The sequence below is a fragment of the Melozone crissalis genome, unplaced genomic scaffold (genome assembly GCF_028551555.1).
Source record: "Melozone crissalis strain CALT ecotype California unplaced genomic scaffold, PUWL_Pcris_2 ptg000035l_1, whole genome shotgun sequence".
NCBI lineage: Eukaryota > Metazoa > Chordata > Aves > Passeriformes > Passerellidae > Melozone > Melozone crissalis.
In genome coordinates, this window is record NW_026535813.1 from 2,268,690 (window position 1) to 2,281,585 (window position 12,896).

Here is a 12,896-nt window from a genome sequence, read left to right on the forward strand (position 1 = left end):
AATTGCTCACCACCTGCTGAACAATGCTAATCCCGTCCCTGAGCAGAGATCAAGCCCTTCCAGCCAGCTCCTCCCAGTTTATACACAGGGAATGATGTTCACAGATATGGGATATCCCTTTGGCCAGCTCAGCTCAGCTGTCCTGCTCATGCTCCCTCCCTGGCTGGCTCCTGTGCCACTCCTCACTGGCTGAGTATGAGAAACTGAAAAGTCCTTTACTTAGGGTAGGCACTACTGAGCAACAAACAAAACATCAGGGTGCTATCTACCTGATTCTCCTACTAAATCAAAACCACAGCACTTTACCAGCTATAAGGAAAAGAATTTACTCTATCCCAGCCAAAATGAGGACAATGTGGCACTTAGGGACATGACTGAGTGTTGCACCTGCTTTTCTCTGTGTCTGTCTCCTCCATAGAGAACCCGCCTCTAATTCCTTTTTCTTTATTGGTCCCAGTTTTGATAAATCTACATTCACATCTGGTATGGCTGGCATCATCACCCAGGTGACCTCATACTTCTCTGGTGCTGGTATTCTTGATGTGGTTATGTAGGTGCTCTTCATGGTGTATGATCCTGCTACATGAAAGATGACCTTTTCAAAATATTCCACTTCAACACCTGTGAAGTTTGGCTGTCCCTCACACAACTCCTCCATAATGACAGGTGAGATCCAGCAAACTTTCACTGTTTGATCTGTAGCTTTCATCAGCTGCTTACAATGCTATGCTCAGCAACTTCTCATTACATTCTCTACATTTCCACCTACCCTCAGGCAGCCTAACCTTCATCCAGGCTCTAGTCAAGAGTCTGATCATTTCCCTGCAGCCTTAACACCATCTTTGTATCAAGTTAATCACCAAAATTTAAAATCACCACTATAATACACACATCACTGTTACAGCCAATCCCTGAGGTATCCTTCCTGACATGAACAGCTTGAACACTTCTTATTGACACTTCCTTTTTGAAGTCTGTTTATTAGCCACTTTCTACATCAGTATTTTGTGTGCATGAAAAACTGTGCATTTTATAGATCTCCAGCAGAAACTGGCATCAAGACAACACAAATAAACCTGAAAGAGCAATGGTTCTCAGTATTTTATTGATTGACTATGACCATCAATATAGAAAAAAGGTTTACTTTCCAAGTCCAGTCACAAAGCACCCATTCTGGATAAGATCCACTGATATACAAAAACAACAAGAAAAAAATTACACATAAATCTCAAAGTAGTCAGTAGTGACAAGGAGTAGTATGTCATGGAAACATAAGATGTAAGAGGACTGGGAATATCAGACATCTGGGGATTATTTTTGCTGCTCAAAATCTTACTAGTTGTTGCTTACTCACTGCTTTCAGAACAACTTCTCAGTCGTGGGGGTGACTGCCATCTTGAATGTTTGTTTGCTTCTCCTCATGGACATCCATAGGTTGTGGCCATGCACTGGGAGTCAGGAGTAGTCCAGATACTCTCAGTAAATGGTGTCCATGAAATACTCAGCAAAGCTTTCTCCAAATGCACTTTCCACCAAACCAACTACACTGAATGTCTGTCAACAGTTGCAATCAAAGACCTATCATTTTTTTCCTTTTAGATAAGCCCTTCATGGGCTTCAGACATTAAACCTCAAGTACCAAATTTAGAGGATGGGAGAGTGGCTGCCAAATTTTCAAAAGGAGAAAGGCCTCTCTCTTATATCTATCACAGAAAACACCACAGTGTGGTATAAAGATTTTCAACATTTGAAAAACCCTTTGTGACTCACCAGTGCATTTGTTACATTTAGATTTACAATACCATTATCCAAAATAATATGAAATCCTACCATAAGATGAGGTATTTAAAAGAGTCAAACAAGACTCCCCTGATAGTGACTCATTACAAAGACTGACCTCTCTCTCCTTTTGGTTGTTACCCAGTCTAGTACTCGTTTTTGCAATTCACAATTCACTTCTGTCATTCAAAGTGGAATTACCTTTAGGTGGAAGCTACAGTTCATACACTTCTTAAATTCCCTATGTATCTATGACTTTACACTAAAAAAAATGAGAAGCATAAACATTTATAAGCAAATAAAGAATGGTTCCACCAACCATTCAAAACCCATGCATATTTTATGTTTTGTTGAAGAATGCTAAATGGAGGTTCTTTTATTTTATTTTCCATGAGTATTACAGCCTTGCTTTCTCTGACTCTTTTGTTTGTTTGGGGCTTTTTTCCCCCCAAGATCTATTCCATCTTCCTTCTCCTATTTATTTTAGTTTTGCCAGGAATCTATATGGTATTGATATTTCTTGTCACAGCTACAGAAATCAAATGACAGCTCCTCATGGAATTTTTCACTTACTAAAAGAATATCACTTTCCTCTCCTTTAACACCCATCAAAACTCCTGGTAATAAAAGAATCTGCCTTTATGTCCCTCAAGCAAAGCCAAATCCAGAGCAGATTCATGCCAACTTGTGCTGTTTCTTTACATTTTCACTAGATTTGGATTCTGGTGGAATGCAAGATCACCAACACAACAAACCCATCATACCCACCAAAAATATGGAAGGATGAGTAAGGCAATGCTAAAAATGATCATCTCACTTAGCCTTAGCTGAGAATTAGAATTGCTCTTTTTTAGTAGAGAAACACTGGGATCTCCATGGGATTATCCATTACATTCTAAAAAAGGTGTTTGGACAAAATGTCCTTGTTGAAATCTTTTTGTTGAGCATAGAGTGAGCCTGTATCACTAGATGAGCTGAGCTGAGGTATTTAAAATGTAGATGAATAAAGAAAAATGAGATAAATTGCAATGAAAGGCCAGAGTAGGTATCTTTTATTAGACATCATGTGCTATGTCTATGGCAAGCGAATGATTAGCAACTTACCAAATTAATAAGGAATAAATACACATCTGAGCTTTATAATGTGCCATCAATCTTGAAAATACACTATATCTAGCATAATAGTGAATTCATTATAAGCAGCAGCAGAACCACACAGCGGCAAAGAACACAAATTATTGAGTGCACCCAGAATGCAAACCGAGAGGCCGAAGCGTTCTGCTGAGTGCGTTTGCAGTGCTATAGCCCAGGAGCGGGACGCTCGGAGCAGGAGCTGCTTGTAGCAGCCTTGGGCACACTGCAGACACGGGATGGGCCCAGGAACGATTCCACGGAGGGAAAGGTACAGGGACACGTAATGTTAAGGACACATAACCCAGCTATTCCGTTACTAAATGAGCTTCAAACTATAGCCGGCCATGGCCAGACGGGGAAAGCATTTCCAGATAAATAATTTAAGTCAGCCGGCACGGCCCCGTCCCCGCGCTCCCCATCCCTCACCAGGAGCGGGCCGCGGCCGTCCCGGCGCGCCTACGCACCCGCGCCTCCGCCCGGCCCCACAGGGCGCTGGGACCCGCGGCCGCCGCGCACAGCGCAGCCACCGGCCAATGGGCGGGCGGGCCGCCCGTGTTTCCCTCCAGCAGCCAATGAGCGCTCGCTTCCTCCCGCCCACCGGCCAATGGGAACGGCGCTCTTGGGGCGTCAGTCACATTCAAACCGGGGGCAGAGCGCGGACGCGCTCGGTCGGAGCCGCGTCCCGGCCCCGCAGCGGCCTCGGTGAGGGCGGCCGGGCCGGGCCGGGCCGGTCGGGGGTCGGGGCGGCCGGGAAGGACAGCGAGGGGGAAGGGACCGGGCTGGGGAGCAGCGCAGTGAGGGAAGGTGGGTGATGGGGCCGGGGGGCAGCAGAGGTGTTGGTCTGCGGTGAGGCCGCGGGGGTGCTGGGCCGGCTCCTCGGCAGCCCCGGGGCTGCGGCTTCGCTGGGCTTCCGCCCCTGAGGGGAGGAAAGCTGCTGGTGTCTTCCGCCTCACGGTCATTGTTTGTGCCGCATTGCCTCACCTGCTCCGCTGCTGCTCAGTCTCTCTCTTGCTTAGCCCAATTTTGCATCCTGGTGTCTTATTCCTATGTCTTAGGTTAGGTTTTGATATTTTTCTATTCTATTTCTTTCCTAGTGTTGCTAATGTTTTTAAATCGACGACAGTTTTTTTTAGTGTTGGGAGTTTTTGTTTTCCTTTTTAAAAAATTTCTGATTTAGGACTTGTAACTAAAACAGAAGGAAGATGGTGCACTTTTATAGATAGTATTTTTTAAAGGCTGGGTAGATGCTTCAGAAACAGGAGTTATTTTACCTCTCCTCTATAGAGGACATAAGCAGAAAAAGTAGTGTAATACAGTATTTCAAGACTGGATGCTGCTACTTCTTTTTATTGTCAATGAGTATTTTTGAGTGCGTTAGATGTGGAACCTTAACTATAACTTCTACTGCCAGTTATCCATTTGTTGCTCTCAAGTCTCTGTCCTTTGGCTCCGTGTGTAGTGGGTCTGTAGGAGGGGTTGAAGTTACTTTAACTACTATACTTTATTTAGAGCTAGTTCTTGCTGATCTTTACACTGTGTGTTCTCCCTGTTCCCTGGTTCTCCCTAACCTTCTCTCCTGCAGGCATTTCTGCATCTCAGGTATGCTGCAGTGGCGATGCTGCAGTTACTGCCTCAGTTCCCATTCAGTGCCTTTTAACAGCGTGTGCCTGCTTTAGGTCTTCACTGTTGTCAGATTTTTGCTATATATATGAGGAAGCGAAGGGAGCCGACCCATCCTAATTGATCAGCATCAAACTCCGATTTATTCATCCAGCATGCACACTTTTATAACAGTGTTAATTAAGTTCATACATATTGCAAAACCCGAGCTCATTATTGGCTACAGATTACACACCAACCCCTCCTCTTGTTTTCAATACCTGTGGTTTCTTATTGAGACCAAAACTTGTTTTTCTCATCCTGTTATTAACTGTTCTCAAGGCCTCCATGTTTGTCACCCTGCTTTCCCATCACTATCGAAGGACAAGGTATTTACTTGTTGTTAAAAAACAAGCCTGAGAACTTGCTGCTTACAGCTGCCTTTTACTTTTTAACCAGCTGTATGTGATTATGGCATGTCTGAACAAAATTCTCCAACATATATATACATACCAGTGGAATTCATGGCAAATGATTTCTTTAAGGGTAATTATGCAGCAGGTTAACAGACAAAGAACATGTGAATACTTGCTTATGGTTGAACATTGGCATGAGTAGAAAGATTGCTGGCAAATCATGACACCACATAGATGAATATGCCCTTAGTGTACTTTTTAGTCTCTGAAGGTCACAGCAAGCTGACACATTTGGAAGTGCTTGTCTTCATTCAAAATGTTGTCTTTAAGCTTTTTTAAATTCTGTTTTTATTACTAACTAGGAATTGTTTAATTGATTTTGATGAAAACTGTATTTCTGGGATATGAAGATTAGGCAAGCTTGCACAATAAGCTTTCAGTGTTTCACCCATCAATTTTTGATGCACAGGAACTTCTTCAGGATGGAGAACTTAATTTCTTGCCTTTGGATTCTTGGGATCATCTGAGGTAGTCTGGCCCTCATCCATCTTACCTTTTTGACAAGACGTATCCGTTCTTCAGGAGAGTTTTTCTCCGTAACACGTTGAACCTAGAGCAGTTAAACAGCACGCCAGAAATGTAAGTTTGATATGTATTGTTGTGACTTAAGATCAAATTTATACAGAAATTTATTTTTCTTTTTGTCTACTGCATTTGAGAAGCTGTTGCTGCAGGAAGAATAATGAATCTTTGATATTGGTGGGGAAAATATAAAGACTATGTTTAAGAAATCCAAAATCCATCTGGGAATTCTTAGCAGTTATGGTTGTAATGAGATATTGTGGTGTTTGTTAACATGAGGTAAATTTCTTTTAGTTGTCTTGGTGCTTCAGGTTCTGGAGCTGACTTCATCCATACTTTGAGGGAGTGGGTACAGTTGAAAATCAGATCTCTGTGGATATTCTCACCCATAAAGAGGTGATTTGGGGTATCTGATTTCCTGTAGCCCCTTCTACAGTGTTTTTAAAAGGCAAAACTGCAACGTGTACTAAAATTTTCCTTATGAAGTGAATAAGTATCATCTGAACAGCGTTAGCTATAGTAATTGCCTATGTAATTTTTGGCAGTGTGATCCCCAAAAGATGTTTGGGATGGGACAGTTTACAGACCCACTCCCAGAACCTAAATTGGCTCTGGGGGAGAAAGAGATATTAAAGCAAGTTCCAAACAAGCATTGAAATTAAAATATAGTCAGTGTACATTTTTGAATATAAGAGAAGGGTACCTTTATTTGCTTCTGTTCAGTGAACCAAAAATAGTATTTCAGATACTACTGATTTAGCATACAGTCTTTAGGTTTCAAAAGATTTTGGGATGTTTTCATCATAGATTTTGCCTGAGGCTATTTGAGTGTCTCTCCAGACCCTTAATGTGCTAAGACCTCTTCATAGTGGTAATGTAGATGGTGCTTTTGCTGGACTAAATCTTGGAATTTACACAGTGCCACTGTGTTTTGAACCTACAAAACAACACTTCCATATAGACAAGAGCAGGCTTGGTATTCTTGGTGGGCCATATTTAGGTCAGGATGAACATGGAATATGCCTGCTTTTGCCTTATAAGAAAACTCTTGTAAGCGTGATAATCTTTCTGATTTGTGGTCTTTGCTTGGGGAAAGCTGGGAGCCTGGTGCTTTTAAAGACATGCCAGCTTCTGGTGAATAATGCTCTAAAAATTATTTGTGAGACTTCCTGAGAGTGGTGCCTGATGCATTTTTTTAGATAATGGAGTTAAAGGTAGATGAGCTTCATTCCATTCAATTCTTTTTCTAGCAATAGTTCATCTAAAAGTAGATCTAAAGTTTCTAACCCACTAGCAACTTTTTGTTGATTTGTTATACACAAGTACAAGAGGACAAAAACCAACATTTCATTGTAGAACTAAACTTTGTCTTTCTTTGAGCCTAATTAATCTGTCTGCATTACTTTCCTTGTTTCTGGGCCCAACTTCACAGTAATTACCATGTCAAACCCCTTGAATATGCACTAAATTCACCACAGTTTTTACTAGAATTCTTATGTTCATTAGACGTGAGACAAGCTGTTTATTGTCGGCAGAGAAGGAAGAAATCTTTAGGGTTTTTTTTTAGTTTATTTTAGCAGTCTTGCTCTGCTCAGATTGCCTAAATTCTTACCTCTGAGCTATATACATGTGTTATCTCAGATGATGATAAACTTTCAGAATGTTGAGGATTTGGCATAAGTTTCTCATAAGAAGTCTTTGAATCTCTAAACCTCCTTTCAGAAACTTAAAAATAGGTGTCACGTGTCTTTGTCCTTTGAGCAGAGGAGAATGAATTCTTTTCTGCTTAACCCACTGTGAGAACTAATTGCTGGAACCTGTGGGAAAGAGTGTGGATTAACACTGTGTGCTAAACTAAAGCCAGCCTAATTATGAGTACAGAATGTGATTTCATGTGATGGACTGGAAGCTATTTCAGGCAACGCATCATACTCCTCATTTTATTCAAATGCTGAATATACCTGATTGGAAAGGGCTACTGTGGAGCATGAATTAGGATTTGGGTGGATCATTTAAGTACCAATTCTTTTTATTTGTCCAAGTTGTCTTCTGCAAAGTAGTTTACTTGTATAACTACATTGACAAAGGCTTAAATTGAGTATTTGTTACATAATGTCCTTGAGTCTCAAGCTCCAAATGATACATGAGAGGCTTTCCCATGGTAATTCCAATCAAAGTGAGCTACAACAGGGTTCTTCAGTAATTCCATTGTTTTTTAACCTTGTGCCTGCAGATGGAGGAGACAGACCTAAGTGAAAGAGGATTGCCACAGATTACATCAATCATGAATAGAGTTAGAAACTTGAAAAACAAATACAGAAATGAAGAGAATATCACAGATGAATTTAACTATACTAAAATCTCAGCTGATACAACAGGTATTTGGTTTTGTTATTTTACTGTCACTTATGCAAAAGATCTTAACATAGATGGAGTGAAAGAACAATTAATTGAAATGATTTCAAGTTTAGTGTTTCTTTAATATTAATGACCCAAAGTTAATTTCGTTTCTCCTTATTTCTTGGCTCTGTTGCTTTAATCTTGTTTAAAAAATAGTAACTGTCTTGCACAAAAGCTTATGAAAAATGTTTTCTTCTGTACATGTTTGCTGCTATTTTAATCAATCTCATTTTTTGTTTTTCTGTCAGATAACTCTGGAACTGTCAATCAAATAATGATGGCAACAAACAATCCAGAAGACTGGCTATGTTTTTTACTTAAGCTAAAGGGCGTTCCTCAGATGGATGTTAGTGTACTCAATAGACTCATTGGCCGTTACAGTCAAGCAGTGACTGCCTTGCCTGCAGAAAAGTACAGTCAGGATGAGAGCTATGCTCGCATCCTTGTGAGATTTGCTGAGTTGAAAGCGTAAGTATAAATTTTCAATATGAGAACTCATCATTCTATTTTTGAATTAAGGTAAGAATACCTTGTTTCATTAGTGTTTTCTGCAACAAATTGTCATTTTGTGTGTGGAAGGTAAGTAGCTTTGGTTAGTCAGCTTATCTGTTGCCACCACAGTACTTGCATTTTTTCTATATGCTAATAAACATGATTGTTTAGAGTTATTTGATTTAGAGGTGTTAACACACTACCTTTTTTCTTGGTTCTTTATGTAAGGTACAAGAGGGAATAGCATGAAATCCTTTTTTGAGCTTTACTTTAGTATGCTTTCTCTCTTACCGGACAAGATCATCACAGTTTGATTAAGTTAACTGCCTTAGGATAGGAAGAATGTCTCAAAACATCATTCTCTAGTTCCACACTTTGAAAATTAGTTTTGGTTGTGGTCTTTTATTGCTTTCTTCAGTCCAGATTCAAGCAGTGTGGTTGTAGAGGCATGTTCAGACACAGGGTTATAATTGGAATTTTTTTTTATAAGAGGTTCTTTTGTCACTTGAAATAGTACAGCAAATATTTTGATGAAGAGCTGTATTTAAACAATGCAGCAATCTATCAGAGCTGAGCAAGTTATTTTCCAGTGAACATAGCTGATCTTTTTCTTGTATATTCTTCCTCTATTTGACTTTTTGGCATATGGTTTCATCTTGCAGTGTGATAAATGTCTACTTCTCTGCACTGTCCTTTGCATGGACCTTGCTGCATCACTCTTACTAAAAGCACGCAGTGGAAGTAATCTGTTGAATCTCCTGTTGAGAAACAGGAGTGAATAATGACCTTGTCAATCTTCAGTATCTTGAAGGAGGAAGGTGGTTGTGTGTAAGTGGAGTAAGGAATCTCTTCCAGAAAGGTTTAAAGATACATTGCAAGATGGCATTCTTATTTGAAGATCAGTTTCTTTTCCTCAGAGCAGGAACTGTTATATAGGTTTCTGGATCCTAGTATGTGGAAATTCTTTTCCTTAATAGTGATCAAGTCACATCTGTTATCTCATTGTAGGAGAGTTTAAGCTCAGAAAGATTATTTCCCACCTCCCTAATCACTCGGACCTATTTTCACTTGACCTTAGAACATGGTTTGAAAGGTGGGATACTTTTAAGATGTGTGCAAGAGCATCATCTTCAGTATTCTGTGTGATGTGTTGCAGAAAGCAAAACCAAAGGGGCTGTCAGTGGCTTGTTGAAACATCAATAGTATAAACAGTTCCAGTTGTGATGTCTCACTGAAATATCTTCAGTTGTTTCACTGCTACAGCCTCTAGGGACCTTTGTGGGAAAGTAGTCTGTCTTGTTTCACTATTAAAATGCACTCTACAGCTGTACTAAAATAACTTCTACTTTAGTAGCCAGCATTACAGAATTTACCTATCTCGTGAGGTAGCTCAGGTCTGCTCTTTTTGTTTTCTGCTGCATAGTTTTTAATTGGCAAATATTATCAGTCATATGTTTCTTGAAATGCCTAATGAAAATTACTTTTAAGAAGATGAACAAGCCACTCCAAACTTCTTTTAAAAACTGTACCCACCAACATCTGATATAGCATCAATCCCACTGGAACTACACTATAGGATCTCCCTAAATGATGATTCCTCATTTGGAAAATACTTTCAGATACTAGCTTGTTCTTAATAATTTTTATAATCTAATACTTTCTTGTCCAGAATAGGATAGAATATCAATTATTTATGTGAAACTACATTTATGAACTAGATCTGTAATCTCATCAGCAATGAAATTACTTTTGGCTGGTTGAACCTAAAAACCAACAATGTTGATTGTAATTTTTGGAGATTAACTTAATCAGTTACTACTTATTTGGATCTTTTGTGTTTGGCATGTTTGCTTACTGCTCATAACTTATTCTTATTACTCATAATTTTTTTTGTTCTCAATTTCCCTGGTGTCTACACTCTACCTTCTCTGTTCCTGGCTGTCAGTTTGTCTAGTACTATATATTTTTTCTTGGGTTTAGGTTCTGTTAAAGAAAATCCTCTCATCTTATGACTTTGTCGAGTGCTTCTAGTTTATTTTTTAGCTATTGCAAGTAAAGCAATATTGATACTACACGTTAAGTGACACTGATAGGTGCTCTAATACTAACTTGAGTGGGAGAAGTGTTGCCTTCTGGTATAAGGCAAGGTGACCTGGTTCTGAGGAAACGGCACGGCGACCCACTCTCCAGGGTCGCTCGGGCCAAGGACACACGCAAACACCAATGTGGTGGATGGTCCAAAGGCCTTTATTATCTCATCTCTTCGGGTTTTATAGTCTAAGGGGTCTCTGCGTCAGAGTGGGTCTGTCTTTACCATCTATGGTTAGTAAGGGATGGAAAGTTACTGGGTAGCGGATGGAAAGTTACTGGTATTCGGTTAAGGGAGGCTACATTCCTATGTTAATTTCTTATCTATGGGGAACAGAGGGTCCTGCCTTTCCGTCACATTGCAAGATCTTCCGAACGCCTGTCCCTATCTACCACATCTCCCCCCTCCTTTTTCACAAATGAATGAGGTAGTCATATACATAGGCACTGAAATGAGGTATAAGGTTATAGTTCGACAAGGGAAAGGGGTTTGGTAAACCTGAGTAAGTTTTTGCCAGACAAGTTTAGGACTCGTGACTGGCAGTGTTCCCTGGTTGAATTCCCTGGTTGAATTCACAGCAATTGCCGCCGGCCTATGAACAGGATGTTGGTCCGTTCTAGGCAGGCCTGAACGAATGAGACTAGCTTGTTCAGCAGGCATGGTCCGAAGGTAACTGCCAAAAGCAGCATTGCCAATGGACCTATTAGGGTAGAAATCAGGGTGGTTAGCCATGGTGATTGATTGAACCAGGACTCGAACCAACCCTGTTGGGCTTCCCTGTCTTTCTGCCTCTGAGCCAGTCTGTTCCAGAGTTCCGCCATGGAGTCTCTTACGACTCCCGTGTGGTCTTTGTAGAAGCAGCGCTCCTCTTTCAAGGCGGCACACAGGCCTCCTTGCTGCATGAACAGGAGGTCCAGTCCTCGCCTGTTCTGCAAGACCACTTCCGAGAGTGAGGAGACTGACTTCTCTAGAAAGGAGATGGATTTCTCGATCCTTTGCAGGTCCTCGTCGATTGTCGCTTGCAGCTGGGACAGTCCTTGGTGTTGGGTCGCTAAGGCTGAGACACCTGTTGCCATTCCTGCTGCTCCTAGGCCGAGCAGCATTGCGATAGTTACACCTGTTATTATTTCTCTTTTGTGGAGCCGGCTGGGTTCCTCGAAAAGGTGGTACACTTCTTCGTCTGAATGGTACAGGACCCTAGGAACAATCAGAACTTGGACACAAAAGTCTTTAGAGTCATCGAATTTGGCAAGGAACACACAGGGACTCACTCCAGATCGCTGGCAAACCCACATCCCAGGTGCGGCTGGGACTACCCGCTTATTGTTTTTCCTGTTAGGCCTGACAATTTTGGTGCAGATGTTGCCTCCCCGCTTGGCTAGGGTTGCATTGCCAAAGCATCTGCCCCGGCCTGTGACTTGACTCAGGGTGATTCCTTTGCGAGGGGTATCCCATCTGCACTGGTGAGGGGCGTCGGCTGTGGAGTAACTGAAGGGAGTGTTTAAAGCGACTCCTTCGTAAAAGGGAGGTTTGACATCGTAACAAAGCCAACAGGATTTGGTTAGGTTAGGGTTGGATTCGTTCAGGGATACAAAGGTAGCTTCTAACATACAAAGGATTGGGTCTGAGTCCAACCCGGCTGAACGGCCTGTCTGAAAGGCTTCCACATGGCCGGTCGGGACATTGCTGACCCCTGTGGGTAAGGTTTTAGGGTAGGTTGCGTTTCTCCCTTTCGGCACGCTTTTAATCGCTTTGTTGGGTCCGACCGCTCGGGGTGCCGACGGTTGGAGCCTGATAATTCGCACATTCACCCTCTCTTTTGACCCTTGAAGGACTACTGTCCACGTTCTGCCTACGGCCCAACCGGGGTGATGTGGCTACAAGACTGTCATGTTGTAATTAGTGCATTTCCGAATTTTTGGGACTTTATGGCGATTTCGATAGAAGTTTCCATGTATGAAGACGGGTGTTTTGCAGCCGCTGGGTGCCCAGGTGAACTGTAAGAATTTGTCGGGCTCTTGTGGATCCCACCCAGGCCCCGACGGCCTGGCATCTGTAACTATGGTTTCGCAGCCCCAGTGCCCACAATATCCCCACCCTGGGTGATTGCAGTAGCTTTTCCCAGGGTTTGAAGCTGGGCACCAGTAGGATAGGTACATGTGTGTGGCGTGTGGGGAATGGGGATCTACCTTTGGTCATCCTGGAAACAGGTCGGTGATGCGGAGCACGAAGGATGGGGTGTTTGGTGTGGTGATTTCCCTGAGCACCTTGTTGCTACTAAAGTGGCGCATGACCCACCTGAATGGCCGATGGGGGTAGTGATCTGGGCTGGCTTGCCCTCTGGCGACAAGCCCCAACAGCAAAATCGCACAGAAACACCCTTGATGCTTGGGTCTCTCCCGTGC

The 12,896-nt window shown here is 42.0% G+C and overlaps 1 pseudogene; it reads left to right on the top strand.

The window, feature by feature from the left end:
- Nucleotides 1–5,450: 5,450 nt before the first annotated feature.
- The window catches only part of LOC128941398 (dual specificity protein kinase TTK-like), a 50,927-nt pseudogene continuing 43,481 nt past the window's right edge, over nucleotides 5,451–12,896 (top strand).